General features: G+C 40.1%; 1 pseudogene; it reads right to left on the reverse strand.

The window, feature by feature from the left end:
• Window positions 1-5,974: 5,974 nt before the first annotated feature.
• LOC129492672 (NHP2-like protein 1) lies at window positions 5,975-6,369 on the reverse strand (annotated as a pseudogene).
• Between the last annotated feature and the right edge of the window lie 13,358 nt (window positions 6,370-19,727).

A 19,727-nucleotide genomic window follows, 5' to 3' on the forward strand; every position in this document is an offset into this window, starting at 1 on the left:
GTTACTAGAGTGGTTCTTTCATTGGTTCTTTCTCATCTTGCATGTGGGTGTTATTTTAACTTCAGTGTAGATTGAGTACAGTCAGTAGACTTCTTTTCTAGATGTTTCACAGGGCCAAGGCTTTGTGCAGGGTCTTTATTTGAAGCTGACTTGTCTCTCATTTCAGAGGGGGATAGGCTAGCAGGTACTTTTGGTGATGAAGCTTTGGGGTGTGATCCAGTAGGTGGCCTTTAGGCTTATTGCTCGGTTGTTTGGCTCCCCTATGTTTCCTCATAGTTGCAGTCATATTCCCTCTTAATGCTCTGAAAGTGTGAGTTCCTCTCCCCCTTAAATGTTGGCTGTAGATCATGACTTGATACTCCTAGGTTGCCCACTGAAGCTCTGGGATGATTTCAGAGTTTATGTTCCTTCCCTGTCTGGGAGGCAACAGAGGAAGAGACCTTAGTAGTGGTTATGGTCAAGGATATTTTGCTTGTCTCCCGAGGGCTCCAGCCCAGAGAGATACAGGTCAGCAGTCGCTCAGTGCAGTAAGCCCAGGATGGAGGGCCTGTGCTATGGGCCCAAGCCAGGGGTTCCCTGTCCAGTGAGAAACAGGGGGAATGGGTGAGACCTGTGGGAGATGGACTGGCCTCCTCTCCTTGGATCGACTGCAGCTTGTTGGAAGTGTGAATAAAGCACTTAGAGTCTTTGCTCCTTCATTAGTCTGAGGGTAGCAGGGGCAGTCCCATTGCACAGGCAGTGCCAGAGAGACTTTCATTTGCCCCTGAAGGCTCTGTTCAGGGAGTTTCTGAGTTGGTACTGGCTCAATATCCCCAGCAAGGGGTGGCCAGAGACCAAGGCCTGGAGGACCTTCTTAGTGAAGAGATTTGGGAATGGGCAACCACGTAACAGTCTGGCCATTCTTCCATAGGTCTGCTGTGGAAGCCCTCTGGAAAAGGGTTGGGGGTCTATTCCAGTCCCTAGTCACCTTGGATTTTCTAGTACCTGGAGGTATCAACAGTAAAGTCTGTGAAACAGCAAAGATGGCAACCTGCCCCTACCTCTGGGAGTTCTATCCCAGAAAGGTACAGATCTGCTGCCATTCTGAATGCCTGTAGGAGGCAGTTGAAGACCCTCATTGGGAGGTCTCACCCAGTGAGGAGAAAAGGGATCGGGGACTTGCTTACAAAAGCAGTCTGGCCATATTTTCATAGAGCAGCTGTGCTGTGCTGGGGGTCTGTTCTAATCCCTGGCTGCCTCAGACTCTCCAAAGCTGGGACCAGCTAAGTTGCCCAAATAGCAAAGATGGCAGCCAACCCTTCCCTCTCAGAGCTCTGTCCCAGGTTTGAAACCTCTGTAGGCCAGAAAACACTGCCTAAAGGTAGCTAAAGGTCCTGGTCAGGAGGTCCTGCCCGGTGAGGAAGACTGGGATGGGGACCTGGTAAAAACAGCAGTCACGTTACCCAACTTCCAACTATACTACAGGGCTACAGTAACCAAAACAGCATGGTACTGGCACAGAAATAGTGATAAAGACCAATGGAAAAGAATAGAGAGCACAGAAATAAAGCTGCACACCTATGACCATCTGATCTTCTACAAAGCTGATGAAAACAAGCAATGGGGAAAAGACTCTCTATTCAATAAATGGTGCTGGGATAACTGGCTACCCATATGCAGAAGACTGAAGCTGGACCCTTTTCTTACACCATATACAAAATTCAACTCAAGATAGATTAAAGACTTAAATGTAAAACCCAAACCTATAAAAACCCTGGAAGACAAGCTGGGCGATACCATCCTGGACACAGGAAACAGCAAAGGCTTTATGACAAAGATACTAGGCAAAGATTTCATGACAGACACCAAAAGCAATTTCAATGAAAGCAAAAATTGATTAATGGCATCTAATTAAACTGAAGAGCTTCTGCATAGCAAAATAAACTATCAACATAGTAAACAGATGACCTACAGAATGGGAGAAAATATTTGCAAACTATGCGTCTGATAAAGGCCTAATATCCAACATCTATAAGGAACTTAAACAAATTTCCAAGGAAAAAGCAACCCCATTAAAAAGTGGGGAAAGGACATGAACAGACACTTCTTAAAAAAAAACATACATGTGGCCAACAAGCATGTGAAAAAAGGTCAATATCACTGATCATTAGAGAAATGCAAATAAAAACAATGAGATAACATCTCACAGCAGCCAGAATGGCTATTACTAAAAAGTCAAAATATAACAGGTGCTGGTGAGGTTGCAGAGAAAAGGGAACACTTATACAGTGTAGGTAGAAGTGTAAATTAGTTTAATCATTGTGGAAAGCAGTATGGCGATTCCTCAAAGGCTAAAAACAGAATACCACTCGACCTAGCAATCCCATTACCAAGTATATACCCAGAGGAATATAAATCATTCTGCAATAAAGACACATGCACACAAATGTTCGTTGCAGCACTATTCATAATAGCAAAGACATGGAATTAACCTAAATGTCCATCAATGGCAAACTGGATAAAGAAAATGTGGTACATATACACCATGGAATACTATGCAGCCATAATAAAGAACGAGATCATGTCCTTTACAGGGACATGGATGGAGCTGGAGACTATTATCCTTAGCAAACTAACACAGGAACAGAAAACCAAATACCACATATTCTCACTTATAAGTGGGAGCTAAATTATGAGACCTTATGAACACAAAAAAGGAAACAACAGACAGTAGGTACTACTTGAGGGTGGAGGGTGGGAGGAGGAAGAGGAGCAGAAAAAATAATTATTGAGTACTAGGCTTAATACCTGGGTGATGAAATAATCTGTACAACAAATTCCCATGACACAAGTTTACCTATGTAACAAACATTCATATGTATCCAAACCTAAAATAAAAATTTAAAAGCCTGCAACATGTTCTTTATAAATAATTTAGAAAGACAATAAGTATAAATAGAGAAGTTAAAAAATAACTTGAAATCTCTACCACCTAGAAATCATCATCATCAAAATGTGAACATTTTTTCGTACATCATTCTATGCAAATACTGAGAAGACAGCTAAAGGTGATCTTTTGTAAACAGCACATCACAAAGCTTTCTAAATAAAAGTATTTTTACCCATTAGAGCAATTTGACATAAATATGAGGTGTCCAAGATCTTTTAAAGAAAGTGACAATGCTCGATATTTTTGAGTATGCAATCGTCCAGGGTGATTTGGCATAATATACTTAAAGCCATAAAACATTTATACCTTTTAGGTGAAATCAAAATAGCAAAATTATTTGGCCACATAAAATAACTATAGATGCACCTAGATCATTATTATCAGGATATTGGCTGGGCGTGGTGGCTCACGCTTGTAATCCCAGCACTTTGGGAGGCCGAGGTGGGTGGATCACCAGGTCAGGAGTTCTAGACCAGCCTGGCCAACACAGTGAAACCCCATCTCTACTAAAAATACAAAAATTAGCTGGGTGTGGTGGCGGGCGTCTGTAATCCTAGCTACTCAGGAGGCTGTTGCAGGAGAATCTCTTGAACCTGGGAGGCAGAAGTTGCAGTGAGCTGAGATTGCACCACTGTACTCCAGCCTGGGTGACAGAGCTAGATCCCGTCTCCCGCCCTCCCCCTAAAAATTATTATCAGGATATTTACTGCTGTGTTATTTATAATGGTAAAAAAAATTAGGAAAATTATATTACATATGCTCAACCTGGAATATAGTAAAATAAATCATCTTGTTAGTTATACTGTGTAGTACTATGCAGCCTTGCCAATATTAGTATGAATAATTAATGGCACAAAAAGTTTCTCATACACTCTCAAGTTAAAAACACAGGTTACAAACACATATATGCATATATTCCTGTATAAATACATGAGTACATATATATTTACACACATATATGCACTGAAATGGTATAAACTAAAATGTATATTGTAATTTTTTCTCTTAAATTGTAAATTCTATTTTATAAGTGTTTACAGTATTTTACTTTCAAATTCAGAAAAAAATGTTATTTTTATTTTTTTCTATGTCCAGCTATGTGCAGGATTAGGTTTGTAAACATGATAGATATTAATTTTATGTCATATATGCCAGTTGATAGATCAATTGTCAAGCAGGCATTTTTTTGTTTAAATTAGAAAAGGAATAAATTTATTTGATAGGATATTCACAAAATTGTACATGTAAGCACCCTCTTCATGTGATAAAGAATATATCTGACCCATACTGCAGCAGGAAACAGGGGTTAGGGTCCTTAGAGCTAGTGCCAAGTGTCCACTGAAAAAATCCCCATTCACCAGAGAGGGAGTGTTCTCTTGAACTCCATCATCTCTGCTTTAGCTCCCAGCCAGGTCTTTAAACCTTAGAATCCTTCGTGCCAGCAGTAGTTGCTGCTCTTTACCCTCGCCTCTGCTGAATCTTTCAAGACCCATGTCCACTGCCCCATCCTCACTCACCCAGGCCGCCTCTGGGGTCCTAAGCACATCTCTCTGGGGTGCTGCTGCCCTGCCACCCTCAGGGGCATGGTTAAGGTTGGCAGGGAGAACATAAGATTATGTTACCAAAAGCAAAAGCAGGGTACATTAGTAAATGACAATGCTTAGACCTAAGCCTCATAGCCTCACAGAACACATGCTTCCTCCCTCAAATGATGCATAATCCCCCAGAGATCAAAGGAAACCCCTTCAGCATTTTAACAGATATGGATGATTCCGCATGCCAGGAACAAGGGATACAAGTGGGTGGTGTTTACTTCCATTATATACCCTGCACAGAGTAGGAAGTTAGTGGATGAAAGCCAGAACCAGATCTCTATCCTGACTCCATCAGATCTCTCCTGGCTCTTCCTGCCTTTGAATGGTTCCATCATTCTGCTTCTGTCCATTCTGGGCATTTGTTCTTTTTCCAAAAGAGATGATAAAAAAAAAATGGATGGCAGAGAGAGAGTGTGTGTGTATAAAGAGAAAAGGGGAAACAACCCAGTAAAAAAAAAAAAATACAAAATTCCAGAAATTAGCTTTACAGATTACAATATTGTATAACAATAGAAAATAGTCGAAAATTCTACCTGCTAGCACAGATAATACGATACACAACTTCAGAGAAGTGAGTCAGCAGGAGATTGTGGCAGAGGCCACAGCTTTAGACTAAGTCTTTCTTTTCTTTTTTTTTTTAATTATACTTTAAGTTCTAGGGTACATGTGCACAACGTGCAGGTTTGTTACGTATGTATACATGTGCCATGTTGGTGTGCTGCACCCATTAACTTGTCATTTACATTAGGTATTTCTCCTAATGCTATCCCTCCCCTAGCCCTCCACCCACTGACAGGGCCCAGTGTGTGATGTTCCCTGCCCTGTGTCCAAGTGTTCTCATTGTTTGATTCCCACCTATGAGTGCGAACATGCGGTGTTTGGTTTTCTGTCCTTGTGATAGTTTGCTCAGAATGATGGTTTCCAGCTTCATCCATGTCCCTACAAAGGACATGAACTCATCATTTTTTATGGCTGCATAGTATTCCATGGTGTATATGTGCCACATTTTCTTAATCCATTCTATTATTGATGGACATTTGGGTTGGTTCCAAATCTTTGCTATTGTGAATAGTGCCGCAATAAACATACGTGTGCATGTGCCTTTATAGTAGCATGATTTATAATCCTTTGGGTATATACCCAGTAATGGGATGGCTGGGTCAAATGGTATTTCTAGTTCTAGATCCTTGAGGAATCACCACACTGTCTTCCACAATGGTTGAACTAGTTTACAGTCCCACCAACAGTGTAAAATTGTTCCTATTTCTCCACATCCTCTCCAGCACCTGTTGTTTCCTGACTTTTTAATGATCACCATTGTGGCAAAGGACATGAACAGACACTTTTCAAAAGAAGACATTTATGCAGCCAACAGACACATGAAAAAATGCTCATCATCACTGGTCATCAGGGAAATGCGAATCAAAACTACAATGAGATACCATTTCACACCACTTAGACTAAGTCTTTCAATAGACTGCTGAATGAACTGGATCTGCTGCTTGAGCTGTGAGCTTCTTTGACAGTGTCAGGACGGATGATGACAGGTCTGGAGACCCCACAGGCCCACCCGAGGGCCTGTTTGGAGCAAACAAACATGTAGGACACATTCTTGTCTTCACACAGCAGCAGCAGGTGCAGAATGATCTCCAGCAGCCCGGCATCTGTAGCCCCCACAATGAACCCAGAAATGCCCCTACTGAGGGTTTTGGTGTCCTCTTTGGCTTCTTTCTAAAGCTGCCTGTAGTTACATGGCTGCTGCACAAGGTCTATTAGTTTCTTGGTGAGTTGGACATCTGCGAGAGGGTAGGCCTTTGGATTTACATCAGCATCAGCCATGGAGGAGGTTTGGTGAGTTCGCCACGCCTCAACGAGCACAGCCAACATCCACAAATAGGAATTTTTAATCAAAGCACATCTAGACTTTTGAATGTCTTATATTCTTTCTCAGATGATGTAAGACAAATCAAAATATATCCACTAGTTTTTAATTTTTTGAAGCATAGAAGCATAGGGCTAGAGTAGCTACAGTTTAAAAATAATACTCTATGGAAGAAAATAAAGATCGTATTCAACCTTTTTACCCTGAAATAAGCAACCATTATCATTTTGTTGTTCATAGTCTTTCAGGCATCTTTTTTTTTTTCTTTTTTTTTGAGATGGAGTCTCGCACTGTTGCCCAGGGTGGAGTGCAGTGGTGCGATCTTGGCTAACTGCAACCTCCACCCCCCAGGTTCAAGTGATTCTCTTGCCTCAGCCTCCTAAGTAGCTGAGATTACAGGCATCTGACACTATGCCTGGCTGATTTTTATATTTTTAGTAGAGACAGGGTTTCACCATATTGGCCAGGCTGGTGTCAAACTCCTGACCTCGGATCCACCTGCCTTAGCCTCCCAAAGTGCTGGGATTACAGGCATGAGTCACCGCACCCAGCCTTAGGCATCTTTTTATGCATATGTATATACATATATCCTTCTGTCATTGTTCACAGATGGGATCATATCATACATTCAGTTTTTTATCAATAGACTCTTCCCCCACAAACTTTTATAACATCAGCACCCCATGTCTCATATTTGTCATGTTAACACCTATAGATATGTCCTTCCATTTTCCTCATGCTCATGTATTGATATTCTACTGAACAATTTATACACACAGCAATAGCATCATAGAGAATTAACTATTGTGACTTTTGTGCATCTTGCAAACAACTCCTCCTTCCCTCTTATTTTTCACAGTTGTCTTAACAATTATTGGGCATTTACCCATGTGAATTATAAGATTTATCTAAATTGGAGAAAATTACTCATAAGAATCTTCTTATAATCACATTGAATTTATATATTAAGGTGCACTACCTTGAACCCAGGAGTTTGAGACCAGCCTGGGCAACAAAGTAAAACCCCATCTCTGCAAGAATACAAAAATTACCCTGGCATTGTGGTGCGTGCCTGTGTCCCAGCTACTCAGGAGGGTGAGGTAGGAGGATTGCCTGAGCCTGAGAGGTGGAGGTTGCAGTGAATGGAGATCATACCACTGCACTTCGGCCTGGGCAACAGAGACCCTGTCTCAAAAAGAAAAAAAAAAAAAAAAACTACACTACCTTCTAATTTCTTCACCACTTTGGAGCCATCAGACATTTCTTCAGTATTATTTTTTATTAGGTTGGTGCGAAAGTAATTGCGGCTTTTGCCATTGCTTTCAATGGCAAAAACTGCGATTTCGCACCAACCTGATAGAATATCCTCGAAAAGTTCTGTGAGAACAAACCTGAGAAGAGAGTTCTCGTTATAGTCAATTCACAGTCCTATCCTCTTAATTGGTAATCTATTTACTTGTAATATAAGTAGGCGGCAAAATAATTTCTAGGGTCCCTTTTAGTTTTAAGGTTCTAGATTTTATATAGGATAAAGGTTAATTAACATCTGATGCAGATATATATGTAACTATTAAAAAAACTCTATTTGCTGTGGGTCCTTAGAAAATTGGAACTATAGCTACTTCATGCCCTGTGATAAAAATGACATAGTAATGTGTTGGTAGGATGACCAACCATCATGGTTTGCCCTGGAATAAGGGGATTCCTGGGACAGGGGACTTTCAGTGCGAAAACAAGATGGTCCCAGGCAACCAAGGTCAGTCACTCCATTTGGTCTGTTGGTTTCTTTGAAAATGTCCATATTCTTATGTATAAATTCATTAAAATTTCTGCTTTGCTCTTTAAATTTTACTTCAAAGATTATTCCTTACCTTATAAATCTTGCAAAGATTTTGACCTAGATAAGTAAATTTTGATGCTAAAGATAAATGAACAGTGTTTTATATTTGATTTATATAATTTAAAATATTATATAGTCTAGAAATAATAGACTTATGGGAAAAATACTCATATATTACATCTATAAGAATTTCAAAAATGTGTAAACAATGAGAACATTAGTCTTAAAAATAATGTAATAAAAATAATGGTGAAAATGAACATGAGAAGATGCAAATATTTTATTATTTTTAAGGATATTCCTATATATTCTGCAGAATTTATGTTCCCATAGGGGTCTTTTATTAGTCTGCTTGGGCTGCCATAACAAAGTACCATATACTGAGTGGCTTAAAAACAGAAATTTATTTTCTCACAGTTATGGAGGCTGGAAGTGTGACATCAGGGTGCCAGCATGGCTGGTTTCTGGTGAGAGTTATTTTCTTGGTTTGTAGATGGCTGCCTTCTTGCTGTCTTCACATGGTAGAGACAGGGAGAGGGACAGACAGAGTGCTTTGGTGTCTCTTCTTTTTTTTTTTTTTTTTTTTTTTTTTTTGAGACGGAGTCTTGCTCTGTCGCCCAGGCTGGAGTGCAGTGGCGCGATCTCGGCTCACTGCAAGCTCCGCCTCCCGGGTTCACGCCATTCTCCTGCCTCAGCCTCCCGAGTAGCTGGGACTACAGGTGCCCACCACCACGCCCGGCTAATTTTTTTTTGTATTTTTAGTAGAGACGGGGTTTCACCGTGGTCTCGATCTCCTCACCTCGTGATCCGCCCGCCTTGGCCTCCCAAAGTGCTGGGATTACAAGCGTGAGCCACCGCTCCTGGCCTTGGTGTCTCTTCTTATAAGTACATGCACTAAGACTGTCTTGAAGGCCCTACCTAAATTTAATTGCCTCCCAAGGGCCGCAACTCTAAGACCATTATACTGGGGGCAAGGGCTTCAATATATGAGTTTGGGGGGCATACAATTCAGTTCATAGAAGCACACAGATGATGAGAAATCAGTGATTTCTTGAAGTTAATTCAGCTTAGTTAATAAAATGCTCAAGGATCCCAAGTCTGATTAATCACTAAAAAAAGTATTTCCTTTCATGAAGTATATTTCAATATGATATTCTATAAGCATTTTGGTGAATCAAAGTTTTGACAGAATAACACACATAAAAGTAACTGTATATAAAAACTACACAACTATCAGGCAATAAAAAGCTTTTTACTCATCAGAATGCAAGTTGTATTGTATTTTTGTTTACTTATGAAAATCTTTAATGGACCACAGTATTGTATCTTAAGCAAATGAATCCATTTTCCCTTTATAAAGTCATTTATTTAATGTAAATTTTTATTGTGTCTTGCTCTCCTTAAACCACCCAGTGCATTGTTGTGTTCCTTGTGATGTGGGGAGGTTGCTAAGCAGTGTCACAGATTATGGCACCCAGTCACTGAGCTGTGACAAGCCTAACTCCATAATGCATATCCGTTCTTCTCAGAGACAAGTTTAAGGCAGATAATACACTTAAAGCATGCAGGAGGTTGTATGCCTTTGGGTGAAGATATAGACTAAAACATGATTATTTGGTGCATAATATGCATATGAATATTCGCAAACAAAAACAACAGAGTATCTTGCTGTTCTCAGATAAACTACTGTTGTTATCTAGATCCTTGCTTCCAGATTTGAATTTTTTTCTTTAATATGTTAATATCATTATTTTGGATTTGCTCTTCATAAGTTTGGCAGCCTGTACTGTGTATAGGTCTGTTTAATAGTTTATATAGATTCATTCAGGAGGCCTTTAAAATTGTTCCTATGGTGATGTGTCTGTTGTTTATATATTTGTTTTTGTTTTTTTTTGTGGGAATAGAGAGATTGAATAAAGGATGACCTGAAATTGTCAGGGCTTAGAATGTTTTTGTGATGTGAATTATTTCTTCATGGCTGTTTTCAACTATTTTAGCCATAAGTGGAGAGAGATTTGCATGGTGGAGATCCAAATGAAGATGGAGCCAATTGGGGGCGGAGGGAAAGAAAGAGAAAGCCATTTAAACCACGTGCGTAATTCTGTGAAATACGAGACTACATTACTATGCAGATTGCATCTGATACTCTCATAAATAACATGTTTATAGAAAAACAACGATTTGCTCTAAGTAAATGGTCTTGCGTGCAATACTTGTAGATGATTTGTGAGGCCTGCAGGGGTGATGCTGCTTGTCCCACTGAGTATATATTGCTTTAACGATGTATTCAGGAATATGTATAAATCACAAATGCAAAGTAAGCAAAGTATAACAACCAACATTTATTTTAATTCTGTGGTATTGAAATGTGTCCTCTTAATATTTTTTATGAGTGATGACTTGTAGAGGTACCACAGAAAATAAAATTAAGCATTAAATATTATATAATTACGAACCTTTAGTCTTGCCTGTACTTGTAAAGTAATAAAGTATATTTGTATTACATTTTTATTTTGTTTTATTTCTTCTATGATTGTTAGCTTTTCTCCTTAAATTTGTCCCAAATCGAGTTTCAGCTTTATTTTTCAGTGTCAGGAAAATTGATAATGTTTATTTCTTAACACCATGAAGTATGTGATTTCAATAGCTGTATTAGTATTACCAAACAAGGGTAACAAAAGTGGCTTTTGGCTTTCACCCCTTGTTCAATAAATCAAATATAAACTTAGTCTGCATATGGCTTTTCAGTGAAATCTGTCATTTTATTTGTCTTTCATCTTGAAGGTTTATTGCTTTACATGGCTTAAAGTGATTCAAGGTCTGAACTGTTTAATCTGGGATGTTTTTTAGAGTATTAATGGCTCAGCCAGAATCTGTGAGAAAGCAGATGCTAAAGCTCCTTGCATGTGTACAGTAGGTGCAGTGTATGCATTTGAATGATTCATTCCTTCTTTGGCACGCAAGCTTTGCTCTACTCACTTGTTTTTGAGAATGCATTGCATTTATAAATATTACCTAAATTACTGGCACTTTTCTGTAAATTATTCTGTCTCCTTCAAGCTCAGAATTTATTGGAGACAATGTGCTAGTTCTGTTTCCAGCTTTTCCTAAAGGAACTTCTAGGGAAAAGCCAAAGCAGTAAAGAATTTATTAAAATCCACTAATTATTCCAAGCTAATGATTATGCAACAGAAAATCATATTGTTTTAAAGTTTTTCTGTCATTTGCTTTTTTACTTTAGTGCCGCTAATTTAAAAGCTTCTATTATTTAAAATGCACAATTCTTTCAATAACTACTGATTAAATGCCTATTTTTGTTATCCTCACTGGGGTAGACTTGGCGTAGTTTACGAAAGCAGAAAGGAGGAGAATAATACAAATATAAGCAGGGGCTGGACCCCAAAGAAAGAAAGAAAATTCATAATTATTAAGTTCTTATTTTGTGCCAGACACTGTGTTAGAAATATTGATGTATGCCTTGCACTTAAAATCTGGTTGAACATGGATGGAACTGGAGGTCATTATGTTAAGTGAAATAAGCCAGGCACAGAAAGACTAATATCACATCTTCTCACTCATATGTGGAAGTTGAAAAAGTTGATCTCAACTAGGTAGAGAGTAGAATGATAGATACCAGAGGCTGGGAAAGGTGCATTGGTGAGCAGAGGAGGGGGGCCGGGAATAAAAAGAGGTTGATTAATGAGTACAAACATACAGTTAGATAGAAGGAATAAATTCTAGTGTTTGATAGCATAGTAGGCTGACTATAATTAACAACAGTATACTGTGTATTTCAAAATAACTAGAAGAGAATATTTGAAATGTTCTTTACCCAAAGAAATGATAAATGTTCGAGGTGATGGATACCCTAAATACCCTGATTTGATCATTACACCTTGTATGCATATATCCAGATAACACATGTAGTCTGTAAATAGGTACAAATATTATATATCAATAAAAAATTTATAAAAATAAATGAAAATCTGTTTGAAGATACATGCATACCACATAATTGCTGTATGTGAATGTGTCTACTTGAAGACTTTTAAAATTATGATGTACTATACATGTGCATGCTACTATACACTGTTACAATTATGAAATTTATGACTAAAATAGTTTTTTTTGTTGTTGTTGTTTTTGTTTTTGAGACGGAGTGTTGCTCTGTCACCCAGGCTGGAGTGCAGTGGCACCATCTCGGCTCACTGCAAGCTCCACCTCCCAGGTTCACACCATTCTCCTGCCACAGCCTCCCGAATAGCTGGGACTACAGGCGCCCGCCACCACGCCCGGCTAATTTTTTATACTGTTAGTAGAGATGGAGTTTCCCCGTGTTAGCCAGGATCGTCTCTATCTCCTGACCTTGTAATCCACCCGCCTTGGCCTCCCAGAGTGCTGGGATTACAGGAGTGAGCCACAGTGCCCAGCCGACTAAAATAGTTTTTACAGGCATGAAACATCACAGGATCTCAGGGGAAAGAGCAATTAGTATGGGGCTGGTCTGGAAGGGTAAGACTGAGAAGGCAACTAAGTGAGACTGACCCAGTGATAGTGTATTTATTACCACTTCTGTAACACAGAATTCCAAAACACCTTTGCACGTTTTAAATTTACAACTTATAACAACCCTTTTAAAAAGTAGTCGAACCACTTCTATCTTAAAGCATGCTAAATGAAATTTAGAAAGATGTAGTAAATACACCCCGAAATGACCTAGTGATGTACTCTGTCCTCTGCTTCCACCACACAAGCCCAGTTTATTTCACATTGCAGCCAGATCATGCTGCAATAACTAAAGTACTCTGATTAAAACACTCTTATGGCTTTCCATCATGCCTCAAATAAAAGTTAAACTCCTCATCACGAGCATAATACCTATAGGAGCTGACCTTTGTCTACCCTATGGCCCTATTTCATATTACTGTCTCCTCTCTGATGATACCATAGCCACTCAGAACCTCTTTCCTTTCCTCTAATGGATCCAGGGTTTTGCATAAGCTATTTAGTGTGGACATTGTTGACTGCCTATCTAGCTTCCATTCACTTCTAGCCTTTTATTTTATTTTATTTTATTTATTTTATTATTATTATACTTTAAGTTTTAGGGAACATGTGCACAACGTGCAGGTTAGTTACATATGTATACGTGTGCCATGTTGGTGTCGTGCACCCATTAACTCGTCATTTAGCATTAGGTATATCTCTTAATGCTATCCCTACCCCCTCCCCCTACCCCACGACAGTCCCCGGAGTGTGATGTTCCCCTTCCTGTGTCCATGTGTTCTCATTGTTCAATTCCCACCTATGAGTGAGAACATGCGGTGTTTGGTTTTTTGTCCTTGTGATAGTTTGCTGAGAATTATGATTTCCAGTTTCATCCATGTCCCTACAAAGGACATGAACTCATCCTTTTTTATGGCTGCATAGTATTCCATGGTATATATGTGCCACATTTTCTTAATCCAGTCTATCGTTGTTGGACATTTGGGTTGGTTCCAACTCTTTGCTATTGTGAATAGTGCCACAATAAACATACGTGTGCATGTGTCTTTATAGCAGCATGATTTATAGTCCTTTGGGTATATACCCAGTAATGGGATGGCTGGGTCAAATGGTATTTCTAGTTCTAGATCCCTGAGGAATCGCCACACTGACTTCCACAATGGTTGAACTAGTTTACAGTCCCACCAACAGTGTAAAAGTGTTCCTATTTCTCCACATCCTCTCCAGCACCTGTTGTTTCCTGACTTTTTAATGATGGCCATTCTAACTGGTGTGAGATGGTATGTCACTGTGGTTTTGATTTGCATTTCTCTGATGGCCAGTGATGATGAGCATTTTTTCATGTGTTTTTTGGCTGCATAAATGTCTTCTTTTGAGAAGAGTCTGTTCATGTCCTTTGCCCAGTTTTTGATGGGGTTGTTTGTTTTTTTCTTGTAAATTTGTTTGAGTTCATTGTAGATTCTGGATATTAGCCCTTTGTCAGATGAGTAGGTTGCAAAAATTTTCTCCCATTTTGTAGGTTGCCTGTTCAGTCTGATGGCAGTTTCTTTTGCTGTGCAGAAGCTCTTTAGTTTCATTAGATCCCATTTGTCAATTTTGGCTTTTGTTGCCAATACTTTTGGTGTTTTAGACATGAAGTCCTTGCCCATGCCTATGTCCTGAATGGTAATGCCTAAGTTTTCTTCTAGGGGTTTTTATGGTTTTAGGTCTAACATGTAAGTCTGTAATCCATCTTGAATTAATTTTTGTATAAGGTGTAAGGAAGGGATCCAGTTTCAGCTTTCTACATATGGCTAGCCAGTTTTCCCAGCACCATTTATTAAATAGGGAATCCTTTCCCCATTTCTTGTTTTTGTCAAGTTTGTCAAAGATCAGATAGTTGTAGATATGCAGCATTACCTCTGAGGGTTCTGTTCTGTTCCATTGATCTATGTCTCTGTTTTGGTACCAGTACCATGCTGTTTTGATTACTGTAGCCTTGTAGTATAGTTTGAAGTCAGGTAGCATGATGCCTCCAGCTTTGTTCTTTTGGCTTAGGATTGACTTGGCGATGCGGGCTCTTTTTTGGTTCCATATGAACTTTAAAGTAGTTTTTTCCAATTCTGCGAAGAAAGCCATTGGTAGCTTGATGGGGATGGCATTGAATCTATAAATTACCTTGGGCAGTATGGCCATTTTGACAATATTGATTCTTCCAACCCATGAGCATGGAATGTTCTTCCATTTGTTTGTATCCTCTTTTATTTCATTGAGCAGTGGTTTGTAGTTCTCCTTGAAGAGGTCCTTCACATCTCTTGTAAGTTGGATTCCTAGGTATTTTATTCTCTTTGAAGCAATTATGAATGGGAGTTCACTCATGATTTGTCTTTCTGTTAGTCTGTGATTGGTGTACAAGAATGCTTGTGATTTTTGTACATTGATTTTGTATCCTGATACTTTGCTCAAGTTGCTTATTAGCTTAAGGAGATTTTGGGCTGAGACGATGGGGTTTTCTAGATATACAATCATGTCATCTGCAAACAGGGACAATCTGACTTCCTCTTTTCCTAATTGAATACCCTTTATTTCCCTCTCCTGCCTAATTGCCCTGGCCAGAACTTCCAACACTATGTTGAATAGGAGTGGTGAGAGAGGACATCCCTGTCTTGTGCCAGTTTTCAAAGGGAATGCTTCCAGTTTTTGCCCATTCAGTATAATATTGGCTGTGGGTTTGTCATAGATAGCTTTTATTATTCTGAGATACATCCCATCCATACCTAATTTGTTGAGAGTTTTTAGTATGAAGGGTTGTTGAATTTTGTCAAAGGCCTTTTCTGCATCTATTGAGATAATCATGTGGTTTTTGTCTTTGGTTCTGTTTATATGCTGGATTAAATTTATTGATTTGTGTATGTTGAACCAGCTTTGCATCCCAGGTATGAAGCCCACTTGATCATGGTGGATAAGCTTTTTGATGTGCTGCTGGATTCAGTTTGCCAGTATTTTAGTGAGGATTTTTGCATCAATGTTCATCAAGGATATTGGTCTAAAATTCTCTTTTTTTGGTTGTGTATCTGCCCGGCTTTGGTATCAGGATGATGCTGGCCTCATAAAATGAGTTAGGGAGGATTCCCTCTTTTTTTATCGATTGGAATAGTTTCAGAAGGAATGATACCAGTTCCTCCTTGTACGTCTGGTAGAATTCGGCTGTGAATCCATCTGGTCCTGGACTCTTTTTGTTTGGTAAGCTATTGATTATTGCCACAATTTCAGAGCCTGTTATTGGTCTATTCAGAGATTCAACTTCTTCCTGGTTTGGTCTTGGGAGGGTGTATGTGTTGAGGAATTTATCCATTTCTTCTAGATTTTCTAGTTTATTTGCGTAGAGGTGTTTGTAGTATTTTCTGATGGTAGTTGTATTTCTGTGAGATCGATGGTGATATCCCCTTTATCATTTTTTATTGCGTCTATTTGATTCTTCTCTCTTTTCTTCATTAGTCTTGCTAGCAGTCTATCAATTTTGTTGATCTTTTCAAAAAACCAGCTTCTGGATTCATTAATTTTTGAAGGGTTTTTGTGTCTCTGTTTCCTTCAGTTCTGCTCTGATTTTAGTTATTTCTTGCTTTCTGCTAGCTTTTGAATGTGTTTGCTCTTGCTTTTCTAGTTCTTTTAATTGTGATGTTAGGGTGTCAATTTTGGATCTTTTCTGCTTTCTCTTGTGGGCATTTAGTGCTGTAAATTTCCCTCTACACACTGGTTTGAATGTGTCCCAGAGATTCTGGTATGTTGTGTCTTTGTTCTCATTGGTTTCAAAGAACATCTTTATTTCTGCCTTCATTTCATTATGTACCCAGTAGTCATTCAGGAGCAGGTTGTTCAGTTTCCATGTAGTTGAGCGGTTTTGAGTGAGTTTCTTCATCCTGAGTTCTAGTTTGATTGCACTGTGGTCTGAGAGACAGTTTGTTATAATTTCTGTTCTTTTAATTTGCTGAGGAGAGGTTTACTTCCAACTATGTGGTCAATTTTGGAATAGGTGTGGTGTGGTGCTGAAAAACATGTATATTCTGTTGATTTGGGGTGGAGAGTTCTTTCAGTGTCTATTAGGTCCACTTGGTGCAGGGCTGAGTTCAATTCCTGGGTATCTTTGTTAACTTTCTGTCTCATTGATCTGTCTGTTGTTGACAGTGGGGTGTTAAAATCTCCCATTATTATTGTGTGGGAGTCTAAGTCTCTTTGTAGGTCACTCAGGACTTGCTTTATGAATCTGGGTGCTCCTGTACTGGGTGCATATATATTTAGGATAGTTATCTCTTCTTGTTGAATTGATCCCTTTACCATTATGTGATGGCCTTTCTTTGTCTCTTTTGATCTTTGTTGGTTTAAAGTCTATTTTATCAGAGACTAGGATTGCAACCCCTGCCTTTTTTTGTTTTCCATTTGCTTGGTAGATCTTCCTCCATCCTTTTATTTTGAGCCTATGTGTGTCTCTGCATGTGAGATGGGTTTCCTGAGTACAGCACACTGATGGGTCTTGACTCTTTATCCAATTTGCCAGTCTGTGTTTTGATTGGAGCATTTAGTCCATTTACATTTAAAGTTAATATTGTTATGTATGAATTTGATCCTATCATTATGATGTTAGCTGGTTATTTTGCTCGTTAGTTGATGCAGTTTCTTCCTAGCCTCGATGATCTTTACAATTTGGCATGATTTTGCAGTGGCTGGTACCGGTTGTTGCTTTCCATGTTGAGTGCTTCCTTTAGGAGCTCTTTTAGGGCAGGCCTGGTGGTGACAAAATCTCTCAGCATTTGCTTTTCTGTATGGTATTTTATTTCTCCTTCACTTATGAAGCTTAGTTTGGCTGGATATGAAATTCTGGGTTGAAAATTCTTTTCTTTAAGAATGTTGTATATCGGCCCCCACTCTCTTCTGGCTTGTAGAGTTTCTGCCCAGAGATCCGCTGTTAGTCTGATGGGCTTCCCTTTGTGGGTAACCCAACCTTTCTCTCTGGCTGCTCTTAACATATTTTCCTTCATTTCAACTTTGGTGAATCTGACAATTATGTGTCTTGGAGTTGCTCTTCTCGAGGAGTATCTTTGTGGCTTGCTCTGTGTTTCCTGATTCTGAATGTTGGCCTGCCTTGCTAGATTGGGGAAGTTCTCCTGCATAATATACTGCAGAGTGTTTTCCAGCTTGGTTCCATTCTGCCCGTCACTTTCAGGTACACCAATCAGACGTAGATTTGGTCTTTTCACATAGTCCCATATTTCTTGGAGGCTTTGTTTGTTTCTTTTTATTCTTTTTTCTCTAAACTTCCCTTCTTACTTCATTTCATTCATTTCATCTTCCATCACTGATACCCTTTCTTCAAGTTGATCGCATTGGCCCCTGAGGCTTCTGCCTTTTTCACCTAGTTCTGGAGCCTTGGCTTTCAGCTCCATCAGCTCCTTTAGGCACTTCTCTGTATTGGTTATTCTAGTTATACATTTGTCTAAATTTTTTTCCAAGTTTTTAACTTCTTTGCCATTGGTTTGAATTTCCTCCTGTAGCTTGGAGTAGTTTGATCATCTGAAGCCTTCTTCTCTCAGCTCATCAAAGTCATTCTCCATCCAGCTTTGTTCCATTGCTGGTGAGGAACTGCGTTCCTTTGGAGGAGGAGAGGTACTCTGCTTTTTAGAATTTCGTTTTTCTGCTCTGTTTTTTCCCCACCTTTGTGGTTTTATCTACTTTTGGTCTTTGATGATGGTGATGTACAGATCGTTTTTTGGTGTGGATGTCCTTTCTGTTTGTTAGTTTTCCTTCTAACAGACGGGACCCTCAGCTGCAGGTCTGTTGGAGTTTGCTAGAGGCCCACTCCAGAACCTGTTTGCCTGGGTATCAGCAGCGGAGGCTGCAGAACAGCAGATTTTCATGAGCCGCGAATGCTGCTGCCTGATTCTTCCTCTGGAAGTTTTGTCTCAGAGGCATACCCGGCCGTGTGAGGTGTCAGTCTGCCCCTACTTGAGGGTGCCTCCCAGTTAGGCTGCTCGGGGGTCAGGGCTCAGGGACCCGCTTGAGGAGGGAGTCTGCCCGTTCTCAGATCTCCAGCTGCATGCTAGGAGAACCACTATTCTCTTCGAAGCTGTCAGACAGGGACATGTAAGTCTGCAGAGGTTACTGCTGTCTTTTTGTTTGTCTGTGCCCTGCCCCCAGAGGTGGAGCCTACAGAGGCAGGCAGGCCTCTTTGAGCTGTGGTGGGCTCCACCCAGTTTGAGCTTCCTGGCTGCTTTGTTTACCTAAGCAAGCCTGGGCAATGGCGGACGCCCCTCCCCCAGCTTCGCTGCTGCCTTGCAGTTTGATCTCAGACTGTTGTGCTAGCAATCAGCAAGACTCCGTGGGCGTAGGACCCTCCGAGCCACGTGTGGGATATTATCTCCTGGTGTGCCGTTTTATAAGCCTATCAGAAAAGCACAGTATTAGGGTGGGAGTGACCTGATTTTCCAGGTGCCGTCTGTCACCCCTTTCATTGACTAGGAAAGGGAACTCCCTGACCCCTTGTGCTTCCTGAGTGAGGCAATGCCTTGCCCTGCTTCGGCTCGCGCACGGTGCGCTGCACCCACTGTCCTGCGCCCACTGTCTGGCACTCCCTAGTGAGATGAACCCAGTACCTCAGATGGAAATGCAGAAATCACCCGTCTTCTGCGTCGCTCATGCTGGGAGCTGTAGACTGGAGCTGTTCCTATTTGGCTATCTTGGCTCAAAAAAATCCAGCCTTTTCTTGATACCATCCATTTTTTGTCCAAATGCTCATCTCTACTCAATGTAGCCACACATTTTGTGGGATTGACTCATGGTCCAGGGTTAATTCTGAGTAGTTGAAGCTAATCATGGTGTTCCCATTCCTTTGCTAGTGATTGAACCAGGGGCCCAGGCTCATGCTAGTTAATACAAGGACCTTCCTTGTTCACAGAGATTGAGTGAGGAATGGACAGATGATGATCTTCAGGCCAGCGACCC

The sequence above is a fragment of the Symphalangus syndactylus genome, chromosome 11, assembly GCF_028878055.3.
Source record: "Symphalangus syndactylus isolate Jambi chromosome 11, NHGRI_mSymSyn1-v2.1_pri, whole genome shotgun sequence".
NCBI lineage: Eukaryota > Metazoa > Chordata > Mammalia > Primates > Hylobatidae > Symphalangus > Symphalangus syndactylus.